This window comes from Hyla sarda, chromosome 8, assembly GCF_029499605.1.
Source record: "Hyla sarda isolate aHylSar1 chromosome 8, aHylSar1.hap1, whole genome shotgun sequence".
Classification (NCBI taxonomy): Eukaryota; Metazoa; Chordata; class Amphibia; order Anura; family Hylidae; genus Hyla; species Hyla sarda.
The window spans coordinates 114,507,358-114,530,642 of record NC_079196.1 but is presented as its reverse complement, the minus strand read 5'-3'; the positions used below and the strand labels follow the sequence as shown (position 1 = coordinate 114,530,642).

The following is a 23,285-nucleotide window of genomic DNA, read 5'->3' as shown; positions in this document are numbered from 1 at the left end:
GTGCTAAGGGTCCTGGTGCAATAATCCTCCCATGAGGATCAGCCTCAACGGCTTTGTAGATTGCACTCATGTCAGCAACTCCATATACATTTTTTTTTCTTCATGCTTCTTTCTTCATCCTTTTTTCTTTCTGTCATTCAGACTTTCATTCATTCGATCTCTCTCACTCACTTGCTTTAACTCATTTGTTCTCACTCACTCACTCACTCACTCACTCAATCACTCACTCACTCATTCACTCTCACTCACTCACTCTCACTCTCTCACTCACTCGCTCACTAAGTCAGTCTCTCTCTCTCTCTCTCTTTTTCTTTTTATATATATTTTTTTCCGTCTTCTTCTTCTTCTTCTTCTTCTTCTTCAGACCCTGTCATAGCACTAATGCCTTTCCAATACCACCAGCAGATGGAGACACTCCATTGCAACATTGGTTGTGAGCAGCAGTTTCTAAAAACAAATGCCTCATGGCGGATTTCCCATCCATCAATGGATGGTAAATTTTGTTTTTATCATTCACTGACCACAGAAACCAATGCATGGTCAAGCAACAGCAATGACACACCCTTGTGTATAGGCATGAGACCCTCATGTCATTTAACAGGATTCAGCACCACCCACAAGACAGCTACCTGTCATGTCATGTCAAACCTGCACAGGTGTGCTAGATTATTATTATTTAGTTTTATTTTATTTTTTTACACCAATCAGTGTGCAAACATGGTCATTAAAACGCTAAATGAATAGACGTTCATAAACCAGTCAGTGCAACTCATCATTTTGGTCTCCAATTCTCAAACTCAAATTCTCACCCACGGAGGATTAAATGAGAATCTTTCTTGTTTAACACTGGAATGGGGTGGTGCACTGTTCACTACCCGAAGATACTGCCACATCGGGTCAATGCATAGGGCGACAGAAGCAAGCTTCCAAATCAGCTCCCTTTCTCAAAAATCCATTTAATTTATGGTCCCCAGATAGGGAACGTATGTATCAGTATGTGCTCACAAGTCACCCAAGTGCAAGTATTCACACAAAAAAAAACGTGCCTCAGGATGCGATCTGTCGCAAGATCCTTTCTTTTTTTACACTTGATCTAAGCCAAAAGGCCTAGAGGGGATAACCGGGAAAGGGGTGGACCCAACCATGTCCCCTTCATGAGCACTCACATTACTCATAGGAATGGAAGGAAGGCTGGCAGCCAACCAGCCTCCCATACACTTTCTGGGTGGGTGGCAGTCAGCCACCCATACATACATACAGCACAGGCTAAACCCACATCATCACTTAAAAAAAGGACAGGCGACCATTGCACTCTGATGGAGCATTTAGCAATGCAATCCATAGCCTGGCTTTTGCCTGAACCCCCATCACTCCTCCTCTTGCATATAAGACAATATTTCAGATCTGCATATGAAAACAACACGCCTACCTTTGTTGCACATAGCTGCCTGCCTGTCTCTAGTTACCCCACTGGCTGTAGCTGCGTCCCTTCCGACATGGAATAACACCAACTGTAACGATAAACTGAAAATTAACAGTATAAACCTGCATCATTTTGGACTCTGGTATTTGCTGAATCCGGGTGACCTGACAATCGATGGTGGTGCCGCTGGTGATTCTGGCCTTCTTGGAATCTGTTGGGCCTATGTGTTAGCTCACACATCACTTGGGTATCCATGGTAACTACCACAACATGGTCATCTGCAGTTTACATCTAGCCCGTGGCATTGAATGGCATTTTAAAAGTGCTAAGGGTCCTGGTGCAATAATCCTCCCATGAGGATCAGCCTCAACGGCTTTGTAGATTGCACTCATGTCAGCAACTCCATATACATTTTTTTTTCTTCATGCTTCTTTCTTCATCCTTTTTTCTTTCTGTCATTCAGACTTTCATTCATTCGATCTCTCTCACTCACTTGCTTTAACTCATTTGTTCTCACTCACTCACTCACTCACTCAATCACTCACTCACTCATTCACTCTCACTCACTCTCACTCTCTCACTCACTCGCTCACTAAGTCAGTCTCTCTCTCTCTCTTTTTCTTTTTATATATATTTTTTTCCGTCTTCTTCTTCTTCTTCTTCTTCAGACCCTGTCATAGCACTAATGCCTTTCCAATACCACCAGCAGATGGAGACACTCCATTGCAACATTGGTTGTGAGCAGCAGTTTCTAAAAACAAATGCCTCATGGCGGATTTCCCATCCATCAATGGATGGTAAATTTTGTTTTTATCATTCACTGACCACAGAAACCAATGCATGGTCAAGCAACAGCAATGACACACCCTTGTGTATAGGCATGAGACCCTCATGTCATTTAACAGGATTCAGCACCACCCACAAGACAGCTACCTGTCATGTCATGTCAAACCTGCACAGGTGTGCTAGATTATTATTATTTAGTTTTATTTTATTTTTTTACACCAATCAGTGTGCAAACATGGTCATTAAAACGCTAAATGAATAGACGTTCATAAACCAGTCAGTGCAACTCATCATTTTGGTCTCCAATTCTCAAACTCAAATTCTCACCCACGGAGGATTAAATGAGAATCTTTCTTGTTTAACACTGGAATGGGGTGGTGCACTGTTCACTACCCGAAGATACTGCCACATCGGGTCAATGCATAGGGCGACAGAAGCAAGCTTCCAAATCAGCTCCCTTTCTCAAAAATCCATTTAATTTATGGTCCCCAGATAGGGAACGTATGTATCAGTATGTGCTCACAAGTCACCCAAGTGCAAGTATTCACACAAAAAAAAACGTGCCTCAGGATGCGATCTGTCGCAAGATCCTTTCTTTTTTTACACTTGATCTAAGCCAAAAGGCCTAGAGGGGATAACCGGGAAAGGGGTGGACCCAACCATGTCCCCTTCATGAGCACTCACATTACTCATAGGAATGGAAGGAAGGCTGGCAGCCAACCAGCCTCCCATACACTTTCTGGGTGGGTGGCAGTCAGCCACCCATACATACATACAGCACAGGCTAAACCCACATCATCACTTAAAAAAAGGACAGGCGACCATTGCACTCTGATGGAGCATTTAGCAATGCAATCCATAGCCTGGCTTTTGCCTGAACCCCCATCACTCCTCCTCTTGCATATAAGACAATATTTCAGATCTGCATATGAAAACAACACGCCTACCTTTGTTGCACATAGCTGCCTGCCTGTCTCTAGTTACCCCACTGGCTGTAGCTGCGTCCCTTCCGACATGGAATAACACCAACTGTAACGATAAACTGAAAATTAACAGTATAAACCTGCATCATTTTGGACTCTGGTATTTGCTGAATACGGGTGACCTGACAATCGATGGTGGTGCCGCTGGTGATTCTGGCCTTCTTGGAATCTGTTGGGCCTATGTGTTAGCTCACACATCACTTGGGTATCCATGGTAACTACCACAACATGGTCATCTGCAGTTTACATCTAGCCCGTGGCATTGAATGGCATTTTAAAAGTGCTAAGGGTCCTGGTGCAATAATCCTCCCATGAGGATCAGCCTCAACGGCTTTGTAGATTGCACTCATGTCAGCAACTCCATATACATTTTTTTTTCTTCATGCTTCTTTCTTCATCCTTTTTTCTTTCTGTCATTCAGACTTTCATTCATTCGATCTCTCTCACTCACTTGCTTTAACTCATTTGTTCTCACTCACTCACTCACTCACTCACTCAATCACTCACTCACTCATTCACTCTCACTCACTCTCACTCTCTCACTCACTCGCTCACTAAGTCAGTCTCTCTCTCTCTCTCTCTTTTTCTTTTTATATATATTTTTTTCCGTCTTCTTCTTCTTCTTCTTCTTCTTCTTCTTCAGACCCTGTCATAGCACTAATGCCTTTCCAATACCACCAGCAGATGGAGACACTCCATTGCAACATTGGTTGTGAGCAGCAGTTTCTAAAAACAAATGCCTCATGGCGGATTTCCCATCCATCAATGGATGGTAAATTTTGTTTTTATCATTCACTGACCACAGAAACCAATGCATGGTCAAGCAACAGCAATGACACACCCTTGTGTATAGGCATGAGACCCTCATGTCATTTAACAGGATTCAGCACCACCCACAAGACAGCTACCTGACATGTCATGTCAAACCTGCACAGGTGTGCTAGATTATTATTATTTAGTTTTATTTTATTTTTTTACACCAATCAGTGTGCAAACATGGTCATTAAAACGCTAAATGAATAGACGTTCATAAACCAGTCAGTGCAACTCATCATTTTGGTCTCCAATTCTCAAACTCAAATTCTCACCCACGGAGGATTAAATGAGAATCTTTCTTGTTTAACACTGGAATGGGGTGGTGCACTGTTCACTACCCGAAGATACTGCCACATCGGGTCAATGCATAGGGCGACAGAAGCAAGCTTCCAAATCAGCTCCCTTTCTCAAAAATCCATTTAATTTATGGTCCCCAGATAGGGAACGTATGTATCAGTATGTGCTCACAAGTCACCCAAGTGCAAGTATTCACACAAAAAAAAACGTGCCTCAGGATGCGATCTGTCGCAAGATCCTTTCTTTTTTTACACTTGATCTAAGCCAAAAGGCCTAGAGGGGATAACCGGGAAAGGGGTGGACCCAACCATGTCCCCTTCATGAGCACTCACATTACTCATAGGAATGGAAGGAAGGCTGGCAGCCAACCAGCCTCCCATACACTTTCTGGGTGGGTGGCAGTCAGCCACCCATACATACATACAGCACAGGCTAAACCCACATCATCACTTAAAAAAAGGACAGGCGACCATTGCACTCTGATGGAGCATTTAGCAATGCAATCCATAGCCTGGCTTTTGCCTGAACCCCCATCACTCCTCCTCTTGCATATAAGACAATATTTCAGATCTGCATATGAAAACAACACGCCTACCTTTGTTGCACATAGCTGCCTGCCTGTCTCTAGTTACCCCACTGGCTGTAGCTGCGTCCCTTCCGACATGGAATAACACCAACTGTAACGATAAACTGAAAATTAACAGTATAAACCTGCATCATTTTGGACTCTGGTATTTGCTGAATCCGGGTGACCTGACAATCGATGGTGGTGCCGCTGGTGATTCTGGCCTTCTTGGAATCTGTTGGGCCTATGTGTTAGCTCACACATCACTTGGGTATCCATGGTAACTACCACAACATGGTCATCTGCAGTTTACATCTAGCCCGTGGCATTGAATGGCATTTTAAAAGTGCTAAGGGTCCTGGTGCAATAATCCTCCCATGAGGATCAGCCTCAACGGCTTTGTAGATTGCACTCATGTCAGCAACTCCATATACATTTTTTTTTCTTCATGCTTCTTTCTTCATCCTTTTTTCTTTCTGTCATTCAGACTTTCATTCATTCGATCTCTCTCACTCACTTGCTTTAACTCATTTGTTCTCACTCACTCACTCACTCACTCAATCACTCACTCACTCATTCACTCTCACTCACTCTCACTCTCTCACTCATTCGCTCACTAAGTCAGTCTCTCTCCCTCTCTCTCTTTTTCTTTTTATATATATTTTTTTCCGTCTTCTTCTTCTTCTTCTTCTTCTTCTTCTTCTTCAGACCCTGTCATAGCACTAATGCCTTTCCAATACCACCAGCAGATGGAGACACTCCATTGCAACATTGGTTGTGAGCAGCAGTTTCTAAAAACAAATGCCTCATGGCGGATTTCCCATCCATCAATGGATGGTAAATTTTGTTTTTATCATTCACTGACCACAGAAACCAATGCATGGTCAAGCAACAGCAATGACACACCCTTGTGTATAGGCATGAGACCCTCATGTCATTTAACAGGATTCAGCACCACCCACAAGACAGCTACCTGTCATGTCATGTCAAACCTGCACAGGTGTGCTAGATTATTATTATTTAGTTTTATTTTATTTTTTTACACCAATCAGTGTGCAAACATGGTCATTAAAACGCTAAATGAATAGACGTTCATAAACCAGTCAGTGCAACTCATCATTTTGGTCTCCAATTCTCAAACTCAAATTCTCACCCACGGAGGATTAAATGAGAATCTTTCTTGTTTAACACTGGAATGGGGTGGTGCACTGTTCACTACCCGAAGATACTGCCACATCGGGTCAATGCATAGGGCGACAGAAGCAAGCTTCCAAATCAGCTCCCTTTCTCAAAAATCCATTTAATTTATGGTCCCCAGATAGGGAACGTATGTATCAGTATGTGCTCACAAGTCACCCAAGTGCAAGTATTCACACAAAAAAAAACGTGCCTCAGGATGCGATCTGTCGCAAGATCCTTTCTTTTTTTACACTTGATCTAAGCCAAAAGGCCTAGAGGGGATAACCGGGAAAGGGGTGGACCCAACCATGTCCCCTTCATGAGCACTCACATTACTCATAGGAATGGAAGGAAGGCTGGCAGCCAACCAGCCTCCCATACACTTTCTGGGTGGGTGGCAGTCAGCCACCCATACATACATACAGCACAGGCTAAACCCACATCATCACTTAAAAAAAGGACAGGCGACCATTGCACTCTGATGGAGCATTTAGCAATGCAATCCATAGCCTGGCTTTTGCCTGAACCCCCATCACTCCTCCTCTTGCATATAAGACAATATTTCAGATCTGCATATGAAAACAACACGCCTACCTTTGTTGCACATAGCTGCCTGCCTGTCTCTAGTTACCCCACTGGCTGTAGCTGCGTCCCTTCCGACATGGAATAACACCAACTGTAACGATAAACTGAAAATTAACAGTATAAACCTGCATCATTTTGGACTCTGGTATTTGCTGAATCCGGGTGACCTGACAATCGATGGTGGTGCCGCTGGTGATTCTGGCCTTCTTGGAATCTGTTGGGCCTATGTGTTAGCTCACACATCACTTGGGTATCCATGGTAACTACCACAACATGGTCATCTGCAGTTTACATCTAGCCCGTGGCATTGAATGGCATTTTAAAAGTGCTAAGGGTCCTGGTGCAATAATCCTCCCATGAGGATCAGCCTCAACGGCTTTGTAGATTGCACTCATGTCAGCAACTCCAAATACATTTTTTTTTCTTCATGCTTCTTTCTTCATCCTTTTTTCTTTCTGTCATTCAGACTTTCATTCATTCGATCTCTCTCACTCACTTGCTTTAACTCATTTGTTCTCACTCACTCACTCACTCACTCAATCACTCACTCACTCATTCACTCTCACTCACTCTCACTCTCTCACTCACTCGCTCACTAAGTCAGTCTCTCTCTCTCTCTCTCTTTTTCTTTTTATATATATTTTTTCCGTCTTCTTCTTCTTCTTCTTCTTCTTCTTCAGACCCTGTCATAGCACTAATGCCTTTCCAATACCACCAGCAGATGGAGACACTCCATTGCAACATTGGTTGTGAGCAGCAGTTTCTAAAAACAAATGCCTCATGGCGGATTTCCCATCCATCAATGGATGGTAAATTTTGTTTTTATCATTCACTGACCACAGAAACCAATGCATGGTCAAGCAACAGCAATGACACACCCTTGTGTATAGGCATGAGACCCTCATGTCATTTAACAGGATTCAGCACCACCCACAAGACAGCTACCTGTCATGTCATGTCAAACCTGCACAGGTGTGCTAGATTATTATTATTTAGTTTTATTTTATTTTTTTACACCAATCAGTGTGCAAACATGGTCATTAAAACGCTAAATGAATAGACGTTCATAAACCAGTCAGTGCAACTCATCATTTTGGTCTCCAATTCTCAAACTCAAATTCTCACCCACGGAGGATTAAATGAGAATCTTTCTTGTTTAACACTGGAATGGGGTGGTGCACTGTTCACTACCCGAAGATACTGCCACATCGGGTCAATGCATAGGGCGACAGAAGCAAGCTTCCAAATCAGCTCCCTTTCTCAAAAATCCATTTAATTTATGGTCCCCAGATAGGGAACGTATGTATCAGTATGTGCTCACAAGTCACCCAAGTGCAAGTATTCACACAAAAAAAAACGTGCCTCAGGATGCGATCTGTCGCAAGATCCTTTCTTTTTTTACACTTGATCTAAGCCAAAAGGCCTAGAGGGGATAACCGGGAAAGGGGTGGACCCAACCATGTCCCCTTCATGAGCACTCACATTACTCATAGGAATGGAAGGAAGGCTGGCAGCCAACCAGCCTCCCATACACTTTCTGGGTGGGTGGCAGTCAGCCACCCATACATACATACAGCACAGGCTAAACCCACATCATCACTTAAAAAAAGGACAGGCGACCATTGCACTCTGATGGAGCATTTAGCAATGCAATCCATAGCCTGGCTTTTGCCTGAACCCCCATCACTCCTCCTCTTGCATATAAGACAATATTTCAGATCTGCATATGAAAACAACACGCCTACCTTTGTTGCACATAGCTGCCTGCCTGTCTCTAGTTACCCCACTGGCTGTAGCTGCGTCCCTTCCGACATGGAATAACACCAACTGTAACGATAAACTGAAAATTAACAGTATAAACCTGCATCATTTTGGACTCTGGTATTTGCTGAATCCGGGTGACCTGACAATCGATGGTGGTGCCGCTGGTGATTCTGGCCTTCTTGGAATCTGTTGGGCCTATGTGTTAGCTCACACATCACTTGGGTATCCATGGTAACTACCACAACATGGTCATCTGCAGTTTACATCTAGCCCGTGGCATTGAATGGCATTTTAAAAGTGCTAAGGGTCCTGGTGCAATAATCCTCCCATGAGGATCAGCCTCAACGGCTTTGTAGATTGCACTCATGTCAGCAACTCCATATACATTTTTTTTTCTTCATGCTTCTTTCTTCATCCTTTTTTCTTTCTGTCATTCAGACTTTCATTCATTCGATCTCTCTCACTCACTTGCTTTAACTCATTTGTTCTCACTCACTCACTCACTCACTCAATCACTCACTCACTCATTCACTCTCACTCACTCTCACTCTCTCACTCACTCGCTCACTAAGTCAGTCTCTCTCTCTCTCTCTCTTTTTCTTTTTATATATATTTTTTTCCGTCTTCTTCTTCTTCTTCTTCTTCAGACCCTGTCATAGCACTAATGCCTTTCCAATACCACCAGCAGATGGAGACACTCCATTGCAACATTGGTTGTGAGCAGCAGTTTCTAAAAACAAATGCCTCATGGCGGATTTCCCATCCATCAATGGATGGTAAATTTTGTTTTTATCATTCACTGACCACAGAAACCAATGCATGGTCAAGCAACAGCAATGACACACCCTTGTGTATAGGCATGAGACCCTCATGTCATTTAACAGGATTCAGCACCACCCACAAGACAGCTACCTGTCATGTCATGTCAAACCTGCACAGGTGTGCTAGATTATTATTATTTAGTTTTATTTTATTTTTTTACACCAATCAGTGTGCAAACATGGTCATTAAAACGCTAAATGAATAGACGTTCATAAACCAGTCAGTGCAACTCATCATTTTGGTCTCCAATTCTCAAACTCAAATTCTCACCCACGGAGGATTAAATGAGAATCTTTCTTGTTTAACACTGGAATGGGGTGGTGCACTGTTCACTACCCGAAGATACTGCCACATCAGGTCAATGCATAGGGCGACAGAAGCAAGCTTCCAAATCAGCTCCCTTTCTCAAAAATCCATTTAATTTATGGTCCCCAGATAGGGAACGTATGTATCAGTATGTGCTCACAAGTCACCCAAGTGCAAGTATTCACACAAAAAAAAACGTGCCTCAGGATGCGATCTGTCGCAAGATCCTTTCTTTTTTTACACTTGATCTAAGCCAAAAGGCCTAGAGGGGATAACCGGGAAAGGGGTGGACCCAACCATGTCCCGTTCATGAGCACTCACATTACTCATAGGAATGGAAGGAAGGCTGGCAGCCAACCAGCCTCCCATACACTTTCTGGGTGGGTGGCAGTCAGCCACCCATACATACATACAGCACAGGCTAAACCCACATCATCACTTAAAAAAAGGACAGGCGACCATTGCACTCTGATGGAGCATTTAGCAATGCAATCCATAGCCTGGCTTTTGCCTGAACCCCCATCACTCCTCCTCTTGCATATAAGACAATATTTCAGATCTGCATATGAAAACAACACGCCTACCTTTGTTGCACATAGCTGCCTGCCTGTCTCTAGTTACCCCACTGGCTGTAGCTGCGTCCCTTCCGACATGGAATAACACCAACTGTAACGATAAACTGAAAATTAACAGTATAAACCTGCATCATTTTGGACTCTGGTATTTGCTGAATCCGGGTGACCTGACAATCGATGGTGGTGCCGCTGGTGATTCTGGCCTTCTTGGAATCTGTTGGGCCTATGTGTTAGCTCACACATCACTTGGGTATCCATGGTAACTACCACAACATGGTCATCTGCAGTTTACATCTAGCCCGTGGCATTGAATGGCATTTTAAAAGTGCTAAGGGTCCTGGTGCAATAATCCTCCCATGAGGATCAGCCTCAACGGCTTTGTAGATTGCACTCATGTCAGCAACTCCATATACATTTTTTTTTCTTCATGCTTCTTTCTTCATCCTTTTTTCTTTCTGTCATTCAGACTTTCATTCATTCGATCTCTCTCACTCACTTGCTTTAACTCATTTGTTCTCACTCACTCACTCACTCACTCAATCACTCACTCACTCATTCACTCTCACTCACTCTCACTCTCTCACTCACTCGCTCACTAAGTCAGTCTCTCTCTCTCTCTCTCTTTTTCTTTTTATATATATTTTTTTCCGTCTTCTTCTTCTTCTTCTTCTTCAGACCCTGTCATAGCACTAATGCCTTTCCAATACCACCAGCAGATGGAGACACTCCATTGCAACATTGGTTGTGAGCAGCAGTTTCTAAAAACAAATGCCTCATGGCGGATTTCCCATCCATCAATGGATGGTAAATTTTGTTTTTATCATTCACTGACCACAGAAACCAATGCATGGTCAAGCAACAGCAATGACACACCCTTGTGTATAGGCATGAGACCCTCATGTCATTTAACAGGATTCAGCACCACCCACAAGACAGCTACCTGTCATGTCATGTCAAACCTGCACAGGTGTGCTAGATTATTATTATTTAGTTTTATTTTATTTTTTTACACCAATCAGTGTGCAAACATGGTCATTAAAACGCTAAATGAATAGACGTTCATAAACCAGTCAGTGCAACTCATCATTTTGGTCTCCAATTCTCAAACTCAAATTCTCACCCACGGAGGATTAAATGAGAATCTTTCTTGTTTAACACTGGAATGGGGTGGTGCACTGTTCACTACCCGAAGATACTGCCACATCAGGTCAATGCATAGGGCGACAGAAGCAAGCTTCCAAATCAGCTCCCTTTCTCAAAAATCCATTTAATTTATGGTCCCCAGATAGGGAACGTATGTATCAGTATGTGCTCACAAGTCACCCAAGTGCAAGTATTCACACAAAAAAAAACGTGCCTCAGGATGCGATCTGTCGCAAGATCCTTTCTTTTTTTACACTTGATCTAAGCCAAAAGGCCTAGAGGGGATAACCGGGAAAGGGGTGGACCCAACCATGTCCCCTTCATGAGCACTCACATTACTCATAGGAATGGAAGGAAGGCTGGCAGCCAACCAGCCTCCCATACACTTTCTGGGTGGGTGGCAGTCAGCCACCCATACATACATACAGCACAGGCTAAACCCACATCATCACTTAAAAAAAGGACAGGCGACCATTGCACTCTGATGGAGCATTTAGCAATGCAATCCATAGCCTGGCTTTTGCCTGAACCCCCATCACTCCTCCTCTTGCATATAAGACAATATTTCAGATCTGCATATGAAAACAACACGCCTACCTTTGTTGCACATAGCTGCCTGCCTGTCTCTAGTTACCCCACTGGCTGTAGCTGCGTCCCTTCCGACATGGAATAACACCAACTGTAACGATAAACTGAAAATTAACAGTATAAACCTGCATCATTTTGGACTCTGGTATTTGCTGAATCCGGGTGACCTGACAATCGATGGTGGTGCCGCTGGTGATTCTGGCCTTCTTGGAATCTGTTGGGCCTATGTGTTAGCTCACACATCACTTGGGTATCCATGGTAACTACCACAACATGGTCATCTGCAGTTTACATCTAGCCCGTGGCATTGAATGGCATTTTAAAAGTGCTAAGGGTCCTGGTGCAATAATCCTCCCATGAGGATCAGCCTCAACGGCTTTGTAGATTGCACTCATGTCAGCAACTCCATATACATTTTTTTTTCTTCATGCTTCTTTCTTCATCCTTTTTTCTTTCTGTCATTCAGACTTTCATTCATTCGATCTCTCTCACTCACTTGCTTTAACTCATTTGTTCTCACTCACTCACTCACTCACTCACTCAATCACTCACTCACTCATTCACTCTCACTCACTCTCACTCTCTCACTCACTCGCTCACTAAGTCAGTCTCTCTCTCTCTCTCTCTTTTTCTTTTTATATATATTTTTTTCCGTCTTCTTCTTCTTCTTCTTCTTCTTCTTCTTCTTCAGACCCTGTCATAGCACTAATGCCTTTCCAATACCACCAGCAGATGGAGACACTCCATTGCAACATTGGTTGTGAGCAGCAGTTTCTAAAAACAAATGCCTCATGGCGGATTTCCCATCCATCAATGGATGGTAAATTTTGTTTTTATCATTCACTGACCACAGAAACCAATGCATGGTCAAGCAACAGCAATGACACACCCTTGTGTATAGGCATGAGACCCTCATGTCATTTAACAGGATTCAGCACCACCCACAAGACAGCTACCTGTCATGTCATGTCAAACCTGCACAGGTGTGCTAGATTATTATTATTTAGTTTTATTTTATTTTTTTACACCAATCAGTGTGCAAACATGGTCATTAAAACGCTAAATGAATAGACGTTCATAAACCAGTCAGTGCAACTCATCATTTTGGTCTCCAATTCTCAAACTCAAATTCTCACCCACGGAGGATTAAATGAGAATCTTTCTTGTTTAACACTGGAATGGGGTGGTGCACTGTTCACTACCCGAAGATACTGCCACATCGGGTCAATGCATAGGGCGACAGAAGCAAGCTTCCAAATCAGCTCCCTTTCTCAAAAATCCATTTAATTTATGGTCCCCAGATAGGGAACGTATGTATCAGTATGTGCTCACAAGTCACCCAAGTGCAAGTATTCACACAAAAAAAAAACGTGCCTCAGGATGCGATCTGTCGCAAGATCCTTTCTTTTTTTACACTTGATCTAAGCCAAAAGGCCTAGAGGGGATAACCGGGAAAGGGGTGGACCCAACCATGTCCCCTTCATGAGCACTCACATTACTCATAGGAATGGAAGGAAGGCTGGCAGCCAACCAGCCTCCCATACACTTTCTGGGTGGGTGGCAGTCAGCCACCCATACATACATACAGCACAGGCTAAACCCACATCATCACTTAAAAAAAGGACAGGCGACCATTGCACTCTGATGGAGCATTTAGCAATGCAATCCATAGCCTGGCTTTTGCCTGAACCCCCATCACTCCTCCTCTTGCATATAAGACAATATTTCAGATCTGCATATGAAAACAACACGCCTACCTTTGTTGCACATAGCTGCCTGCCTGTCTCTAGTTACCCCACTGGCTGTAGCTGCGTCCCTTCCGACATGGAATAACACCAACTGTAACGATAAACTGAAAATTAACAGTATAAACCTGCATCATTTTGGACTCTGGTATTTGCTGAATCCGGGTGACCTGACAATCGATGGTGGTGCCGCTGGTGATTCTGGCCTTCTTGGAATCTGTTGGGCCTATGTGTTAGCTCACACATCACTTGGGTATCCATGGTAACTACCACAACATGGTCATCTGCAGTTTACATCTAGCCCATGGCATTGAATGGCATTTTAAAAGTGCTAAGGGTCCTGGTGCAATAATCCTCCCATGAGGATCAGCCTCAACGGCTTTGTAGATTGCACTCATGTCAGCAACTCCATATACATTTTTTTTTTCTTCATGCTTCTTTCTTCATCCTTTTTTCTTTCTGTCATTCAGACTTTCATTCATTCGATCTCTCTCACTCACTTGCTTTAACTCATTTGTTCTCACTCACTCACTCACTCACTCAATCACTCACTCACTCATTCACTCTCACTCACTCTCACTCTCTCACTCACTCGCTCACTAAGTCAGTCTCTCTCTCTCTTTTTCTTTTTATATATATTTTTTTCCGTCTTCTTCTTCTTCTTCTTCTTCTTCAGACCCTGTCATAGCACTAATGCCTTTCCAATACCACCAGCAGATGGAGACACTCCATTGCAACATTGGTTGTGAGCAGCAGTTTCTAAAAACAAATGCCTCATGGCGGATTTCCCATCCATCAATGGATGGTAAATTTTGTTTTTATCATTCACTGACCACAGAAACCAATGCATGGTCAAGCAACAGCAATGACACACCCTTGTGTATAGGCATGAGACCCTCATGTCATTTAACAGGATTCAGCACCACCCACAAGACAGCTACCTGTCATGTCATGTCAAACCTGCACAGGTGTGCTAGATTATTATTATTTAGTTTTATTTTATTTTTTTACACCAATCAGTGTGCAAACATGGTCATTAAAACGCTAAATGAATAGACGTTCATAAACCAGTCAGTGCAACTCATCATTTTGGTCTCCAATTCTCAAACTCAAATTCTCACCCACGGAGGATTAAATGAGAATCTTTCTTGTTTAACACTGGAATGGGGTGGTGCACTGTTCACTACCCGAAGATACTGCCACATCGGGTCAATGCATAGGGCGACAGAAGCAAGCTTCCAAATCAGCTCCCTTTCTCAAATATCCATTTAATTTATGGTCCCCAGATAGGGAACGTATGTATCAGTATGTGCTCACAAGTCACCCAAGTGCAAGTATTCACACAAAAAAAAACGTGCCTCAGGATGCGATCTGTCGCAAGATCCTTTCTTTTTTTACACTTGATCTAAGCCAAAAGGCCTAGAGGGGATAACCGGGAAAGGGGTGGACCCAACCATGTCCCCTTCATGAGCACTCACATTACTCATAGGAATGGAAGGAAGGCTGGCAGCCAACCAGCCTCCCATACACTTTCTGGGTGGGTGGCAGTCAGCCACCCATACATACATACAGCACAGGCTAAACCCACATCATCACTTAAAAAAAGGACAGGCGACCATTGCACTCTGATGGAGCATTTAGCAATGCAATCCATAGCCTGGCTTTTGCCTGAACCCCCATCACTCCTCCTCTTGCATATAAGACAATATTTCAGATCTGCATATGAAAACAACACGCCTACCTTTGTTGCACATAGCTGCCTGCCTGTCTCTAGTTACCCCACTGGCTGTAGCTGCGTCCCTTCCGACATGGAATAACACCAACTGTAACGATAAACTGAAAATTAACAGTATAAACCTGCATCATTTTGGACTCTGGTATTTGCTGAATCCGGGTGACCTGACAATCGATGGTGGTGCCGCTGGTGATTCTGGCCTTCTTGGAATCTGTTGGGCCTATGTGTTAGCTCACACATCACTTGGGTATCCATGGTAACTACCACAACATGGTCATCTGCAGTTTACATCTAGCCCGTGGCATTGAATGGCATTTTAAAAGTGCTAAGGGTCCTGGTGCAATAATCCTCCCATGAGGATCAGCCTCAACGGCTTTGTAGATTGCACTCATGTCAGCAACTCCATATACATTTTTTTTTCTTCATGCTTCTTTCTTCATCCTTTTTTCTTTCTGTCATTCAGACTTTCATTCATTCGATCTCTCTCACTCACTTGCTTTAACTCATTTGTTCTCACTCACTCACTCACTCACTCAATCACTCACTCACTCATTCACTCTCACTCACTCTCACTCTCTCACTCACTCGCTCACTAAGTCAGTCTCTCTCTCTCTCTTTTTCTTTTTATATATATTTTTTTCCGTCTTCTTCTTCTTCTTCTTCTTCTTCAGACCCTGTCATAGCACTAATGCCTTTCCAATACCACCAGCAGATGGAGACACTCCATTGCAACATTGGTTGTGAGCAGCAGTTTCTAAAAACAAATGCCTCATGGCGGATTTCCCATCCATCAATGGATGGTAAATTTTGTTTTTATCATTCACTGACCACAGAAACCAATGCATGGTCAAGCAACAGCAATGACACACCCTTGTGTATAGGCATGAGACCCTCATGTCATTTAACAGGATTCAGCACCACCCACAAGACAGCTACCTGTCATGTCATGTCAAACCTGCACAGGTGTGCTAGATTATTATTATTTAGTTTTATTTTATTTTTTTACACCAATCAGTGTGCAAACATGGTCATTAAAACGCTAAATGAATAGACGTTCATAAACCAGTCAGTGCAACTCATCATTTTGGTCTCCAATTCTCAAACTCAAATTCTCACCCACGGAGGATTAAATGAGAATCTTTCTTGTTTAACACTGGAATGGGGTGGTGCACTGTTCACTACCCGAAGATACTGCCACATCGGGTCAATGCATAGGGCGACAGAAGCAAGCTTCCAAATCAGCTCCCTTTCTCAAAAATCCATTTAATTTATGGTCCCCAGATAGGGAACGTATGTATCAGTATGTGCTCACAAGTCACCCAAGTGCAAGTATTCACACAAAAAAAAACGTGCCTCAGGATGCGATCTGTCGCAAGATCCTTTCTTTTTTTACACTTGATCTAAGCCAAAAGGCCTAGAGGGGATAACCGGGAAAGGGGTGGACCCAACCATGTCCCCTTCATGAGCACTCACATTACTCATAGGAATGGAAGGAAGGCTGGCAGCCAACCAGCCTCCCATACACTTTCTGGGTGGGTGGCAGTCAGCCACCCATACATACATACAGCACAGGCTAAACCCACATCATCACTTAAAAAAAGGACAGGCGACCATTGCACTCTGATGGAGCATTTAGCAATGCAATCCATAGCCTGGCTTTTGCCTGAACCCCCATCACTCCTCCTCTTGCATATAAGACAATATTTCAGATCTGCATATGAAAACAACACGCCTACCTTTGTTGCACATAGCTGCCTGCCTGTCTCTAGTTACCCCACTGGCTGTAGCTGCGTCCCTTCCGACATGGAATAACACCAACTGTAACGATAAACTGAAAATTAACAGTATAAACCTGCATCATTTTGGACTCTGGTATTTGCTGAATCCGGGTGACCTGACAATCGATGGTGGTGCCGCTGGTGATTCTGGCCTTCTTGGAATCTGTTGGGCCTATGTGTTAGCTCACACATCACTTGGGTATCCATGGTAACTACCACAACATGGTCATCTGCAGTTTACATCTAGCCCGTGGCATTGAATGGCATTTTAAAAGTGCTAAGGGTCCTGGTGCAATAATCCTCCCATGAGGATCAGCCTCAACGGCTTTGTAGATTGCACTCATGTCAGCAACTCCATATACATTTTTTTTTCTTCATGCTTCTTTCTTCATCCTTTTTTCTTTCTGTCATTCAGACTTTCATTCATTCGATCTCTCTCACTCACTTGCTTTAACTCATTTGTTCTCACTCACTCACTCTCTCACTCACTCAATCACTCACTCACTCATTCACTCTCACTCACTCTCACTCTCTCACTCACTCGCTCACTAAGTCAGTCTCTCTCTCTCTCTCTCTTTTTCTTTTTATATATATTTTTTTCCGTCTTCTTCTTCTTCTTCTTCTTCAGACCCTGTCATAGCACTAATGCCTTTCCAATACCACCAGCAGATGGAGACACTCCATTGCAACATTGGTTGTGAGCAGCAGTTTCTAAAAACAAATGCCTCATGGCGGATTTCCCATCCATCAATGGATGGTAAATTTTGTTTTTATCATTCACTGACCACAGAAACCAATGCATGGTCAAGCAACAGCAATGACACACCCTTGTGTATAGGCATGAGACCCTCATGTCATTTAACAGGATTCAGCACCACCCACAAGACAGCTACCTGTCATGTCATGTCAAACCTGCACAGGTGTGCTAGATTATTATTATTTAGTTTTATTTTATTTTTTTACACCAATCAGTGTGCAAACATGGTCATTAAAACGCTAAATGAATAGACGTTCATAAACCAGTCAGTGCAACTCATCATTTTGGTCTCCAATTCTCAAACTCAAATTCTCACCCACGGAGGATTAAATGAGAATCTTTCTTGTTTAACACTGGAATGGGGTGGTGCACTGTTCACTACCCGAAGATACTGCCACATCGGGTCAATGCATAGGGCGACAGAAGCAAGCTTCCAAATCAGCTCCCTTTCTCAAAAATCCATTTAATTTATGGTCCCCAGATAGGGAACGTATGTATCAGTATGTGCTCACAAGTCACCCAAGTGCAAGTATTCACACAAAAAAAAACGTGCCTCAGGATGCGATCTGTCGCAAGATCCTTTCTTTTTTTACACTTGATCTAAGCCAAAAGGCCTAGAGGGGATAACCGGGAAAGGGGTGGACCCAACCATGTCCCCTTCATGAGCACTCACATTACTCATAGGAATGGAAGGAAGGCTGGCAGCCAACCAGCCTCCCATACACTTTCTGGGTGGGTGGCAGTCAGCCACCCATACATACATACAGCACAGGCTAAACCCACATCATCACTTAAAAAAAGGACAGGCGACCATTGCACTCTGATGGAGCATTTAGCAATGCAATCCATAGCCTGGCTTTTGCCTGAACCCCCATCACTCCTCCTCTTGCATATAAGACAATATTTCAGATCTGCATATGAAAACAACACGCCTACCTTTGTTGCACATAGCTGCCTGCCTGTCTCTAGTTACCCCACTGGCTGTAGCTGCGTCCCTTCCGACATGGAATAACACCAACTGTAACGATAAACTGAAAATTAACAGTATAAACCTGCATCATTTTGGACTCTGGTATTTGCTGAATCCGGGTGACCTGACAATCGATGGTGGTGCCGCTGGTGATTCTGGCCTTCTTGGAATCTGTTGGGCCTATGTGTTAGCTCACACATCACTTGGGTATCCATGGTAACTACCACAACATGGTCATCTGCAGTTTACATCTAGCTCGTGGCATTGAATGGCATTTTAAAAGTGCTAAGGGTCCTGGTGCAATAATCCTCCCATGAGGATCAGCCTCAACGGCTTTGTAGATTGCACTCATGTCAGCAACTCCATATACATTTTTTTTTCTTCATGCTTCTTTCTTCATCCTTTTTTCTTTCTGTCATTCAGACTTTCATTCATTCGATCTCTCTCACTCACTTGCTTTAACTCATTTGTTCTCACTCACTCACTCACTCAATCACTCACTCACTCATTCACTCTCACTCACTCTCACTCTCTCACTCACTCGCTCACTAAGTCAGTCTCTCTCTCTCTCTCTCTTTTTCTTTTTATATATATTTTTTTCCGTCTTCTTCTTCTTCTTCTTCTTCTTCTTCTTCTTCAGACCCTGTCATAGCACTAATGCCTTTCCAATACCACCAGCAGATGGAGACACTCCATTGCAACATTGGTTGTGAGCAGCAGTTTCTAAAAACAAATGCCTCATGGCGGATTTCCCATCCATCAATGGATGGTAAATTTTGTTTTTATCATTCACTGACCACAGAAACCAATGCATGGTCAAGCAACAGCAATGACACACCCTTGTGTATAGGCATGAGACCCTCATGTCATTTAACAGGATTCAGCACCACCCACAAGACAGCTACCTGTCATGTCATGTCAAACCTGCACAGGTGTGCTAGATTATTATTATTTAGTTTTATTTTATTTTTTTACACCAATCAGTGTGCAAACATGGTCATTAAAACGCTAAATGAATAGACGTTCATAAACCAGTCAGTGCAACTCATCATTTTGGTCTCCAATTCTCAAACTCAAATTCTCACCCACGGAGGATTAAATGAGAATCTTTCTTGTTTAACACTGGAATGGGGTGGTGCACTGTTCACTACCCGAAGATACTGCCACATCGGGTCAATGCATAGGGCGACAGAAGCAAGCTTCCAAATCAGCTCCCTTTCTCAAAAATCCATTTAATTTATGGTCCCCAGATAGGGAACGTATGTATCAGTATGTGCTCACAAGTCACCCAAGTGCAAGTATTCACACAAAAAAAAACGTGCCTCAGGATGCGATCTGTCGCAAGATCCTTTCTTTTTTTACACTTGATCTAAGCCAAAAGGCCTAGAGGGGATAACCGGGAAAGGGGTGGACCCAACCATGTCCCCTTCATGAGCACTCACATTACTCATAGGAATGGAAGGAAGGCTGGCAGCCAACCAGCCTCCCATACACTTTCTGGGTGGGTGGCAGTCAGCCACCCATACATACATACAGCACAGGCTAAACCCACATCATCACTTAAAAAAAGGACAGGCGACCATTGCACTCTGATGGAGCATTTAGCAATGCAATCCATAGCCTGGCTTTTGCCTGAACCCCCATCACTCCTCCTCTTGCATATAAGACAATATTTCAGATCTGCATATGAAAACAACACGCCTACCTTTGTTGCACATAGCTGCCTGCCTGTCTCTAGTTACCCCACTGGCTGTAGCTGCGTCCCTTCCGACATGGAATAACACCAACTGTAACGATAAACTGAAAATTAACAGTATAAACCTGCATCATTTTGGACTCTGGTATTTGCTGAATCCGGGTGACCTGACAATCGATGGTGGTGCCGCTGGTGATTCTGGCCTTCTTGGAATCTGTTGGGCCTATGTGTTAGCTCACACATCACTTGGGTATCCATGGTAACTACCACAACATGGTCATCTGCAGTTTACATCTAGCCCGTGGCATTGAATGGCATTTTAAAAGTGCTAAGGGTCCTGGTGCAATAATCCTCCCATGAGGATCAGCCTCAACGGCTTTGTAGATTGCACTCATGTCAGCAACTCCATATACATTTTTTTTTCTTCATGCTTCTTTCTTCATCCTTTTTTCTTTCTGTCATTCAGACTTTCATTCATTCGATCTCTCTCACTCACTTGCTTTAACTCATTTGTTCTCACTCACTCACTCACTCACTCAATCACTCACTCACTCATTCACTCTCACTCACTCTCACTCTCTCACTCACTCGCTCACTAAGTCAGTCTCTCTCTCTCTCTTTTTCTTTTTATATATATTTTTTTCCGTCTTCTTCTTCTTCTTCTTCTTCTTCAGACCCTGTCATAGCACTAATGCCTTTCCAATACCACCAGCAGATGGAGACACTCCATTGCAACATTGGTTGTGAGCAGCAGTTTCTAAAAACAAATGCCTCATGGCGGATTTCCCATCCATCAATGGATGGTAAATTTTGTTTTTATCATTCACTGACCACAGAAACCAATGCATGGTCAAGCAACAGCAATGACACACCCTTGTGTATAGGCATGAGACCCTCATGTCATTTAACAGGATTCAGCACCACCCACAAGACAGCTACCTGTCATGTCATGTCAAACCTGCACAGGTGTGCTAGATTATTATTATTTAGTTTTATTTTATTTTTTTACACCAATCAGTGTGCAAACATGGTCATTAAAACGCTAAATGAATAGACGTTCATAAACCAGTCAGTGCAACTCATCATTTTGGTCTCCAATTCTCAAACTCAAATTCTCACCCACGGAGGATTAAATGAGAATCTTTCTTGTTTAACACTGGAATGGGGTGGTGCACTGTTCACTACCCGAAGATACTGCCACATCGGGTCAATGCATAGGGCGACAGAAGCAAGCTTCCAAATCAGCTCCCTTTCTCAAAAATCCATTTAATTTATGGTCCCCAGATAGGGAACGTATGTATCAGTATGTGCTCACAAGTCACCCAAGTGCAAGTATTCACACAAAAAAAAACGTGCCTCAGGATGCGATCTGTCGCAAGATCCTTTCTTTTTTTACACTTGATCTAAGCCAAAAGGCCTAGAGGGGATAACCGGGAAAGGGGTGGACCCAACCATGTCCCCTTCATGAGCACTCACATTACTCATAGGAATGGAAGGAAGGCTGGCAGCCAACCAGCCTCCCATACACTTTCTGGGTGGGTGGCAGTCAGCCACCCATACATACATACAGCACAGGCTAAACCCACATCATCACTTAAAAAAAGGACAGGCGACCATTGCACTCTGATGGAGCATTTAGCAATGCAATCCATAGCCTGGCTTTTGCCTGAACCCCCATCACTCCTCCTCTTGCATATAAGACAATATTTCAGATCTGCATATGAAAACAACACGCCTACCTTTGTTGCACATAGCTGCCTGCCTGTCTCTAGTTACCCCACTGGCTGTAGCTGCGTCCCTTCCGACATGGAATAACACCAACTGTAACGATAAACTGAAAATTAACAGTATAAACCTGCATCATTTTGGACTCTGGTATTTGCTGAATCCGGGTGACCTGACAATCGATGGTGGTGCCGCTGGTGATTCTGGCCTTCTTGGAATCTGTTGGGCCTATGTGTTAGCTCACACATCACTTGGGTATCCATGGTAACTACCACAACATGGTCATCTGCAGTTTACATCTAGCCCGTGGCATTGAATGGCATTTTAAAAGTGCTAAGGGTCCTGGTGCAATAATCCTCCCATGAGGATCAGCCTCAACGGCTTTGTAGATTGCACTCATGTCAGCAACTCCATATACATTTTTTTTTCTTCATGCTTCTTTCTTCATCCTTTTTTCTTTCTGTCATTCAGACTTTCATTCATTCGATCTCTCTCACTCACTTGCTTTAACTCATTTGTTCTCACTCACTCACTCACTCACTCAATCACTCACTCACTCATTCACTCTCACTCACTCTCACTCTCTCACTCACTCGCTCACTAAGTCAGTCTCTCTCTCTCTCTCTCTTTTTCTTTTTATATATATTTTTTTCCGTCTTCTTCTTCTTCTTCTTCTTCTTCAGACCCTGTCATAGCACTAATGCCTTTCCAATACCACCAGCAGATGGAGACACTCCATTGCAACATTGGTTGTGAGCAGCAGTTTCTAAAAACAAATGCCTCATGGCGGATTTCCCATCCATCAATGGATGGTAAATTTTGTTTTTATCATTCACTGACCACAGAAACCAATGCATGGTCAAGCAACAGCAATGACACACCCTTGTGTATAGGCATGAGACCCTCATGTCATTTAACAGGATTCAGCACCACCCACAAGACAGCTACCTGTCATGTCATGTCAAACCTGCACAGGTGTGCTAGATTATTATTATTTAGTTTTATTTTATTTTTTTACACCAATCAGTGTGCAAACATGGTCATTAA

The 23,285-nt window shown here is 43.3% G+C and overlaps 13 pseudogenes; all 13 read right to left on the bottom strand.

Annotated features, from left to right (window-relative positions):
- Positions 1-854: 854 nt before the first annotated feature.
- On the bottom strand, positions 855-1,118 carry LOC130286548 (U2 spliceosomal RNA; annotated as a pseudogene).
- A 1,463-nt stretch (positions 1,119-2,581) lies between these two features.
- LOC130286547 (U2 spliceosomal RNA) lies at positions 2,582-2,845 on the bottom strand (annotated as a pseudogene).
- A 1,480-nt stretch (positions 2,846-4,325) lies between these two features.
- Positions 4,326-4,589, bottom strand: LOC130286546 (U2 spliceosomal RNA; annotated as a pseudogene).
- A 1,479-nt stretch (positions 4,590-6,068) lies between these two features.
- On the bottom strand, positions 6,069-6,332 carry LOC130286545 (U2 spliceosomal RNA; annotated as a pseudogene).
- A 1,472-nt stretch (positions 6,333-7,804) lies between these two features.
- LOC130286544 (U2 spliceosomal RNA) lies at positions 7,805-8,068 on the bottom strand (annotated as a pseudogene).
- A 1,467-nt stretch (positions 8,069-9,535) lies between these two features.
- Positions 9,536-9,799, bottom strand: LOC130289272 (U2 spliceosomal RNA; annotated as a pseudogene).
- Positions 9,800-11,266: 1,467 nt separating this feature from the next.
- On the bottom strand, positions 11,267-11,530 carry LOC130289271 (U2 spliceosomal RNA; annotated as a pseudogene).
- Positions 11,531-13,013: 1,483 nt separating this feature from the next.
- LOC130288003 (U2 spliceosomal RNA) lies at positions 13,014-13,278 on the bottom strand (annotated as a pseudogene).
- Positions 13,279-14,743: 1,465 nt separating this feature from the next.
- On the bottom strand, positions 14,744-15,007 carry LOC130289564 (U2 spliceosomal RNA; annotated as a pseudogene).
- A 1,466-nt stretch (positions 15,008-16,473) lies between these two features.
- Positions 16,474-16,737, bottom strand: LOC130286543 (U2 spliceosomal RNA; annotated as a pseudogene).
- A 1,471-nt stretch (positions 16,738-18,208) lies between these two features.
- Positions 18,209-18,472, bottom strand: LOC130286542 (U2 spliceosomal RNA; annotated as a pseudogene).
- Positions 18,473-19,947: 1,475 nt separating this feature from the next.
- Positions 19,948-20,211, bottom strand: LOC130286541 (U2 spliceosomal RNA; annotated as a pseudogene).
- Positions 20,212-21,677: 1,466 nt separating this feature from the next.
- Positions 21,678-21,941, bottom strand: LOC130286540 (U2 spliceosomal RNA; annotated as a pseudogene).
- Positions 21,942-23,285: the final 1,344 nt, after the last annotated feature.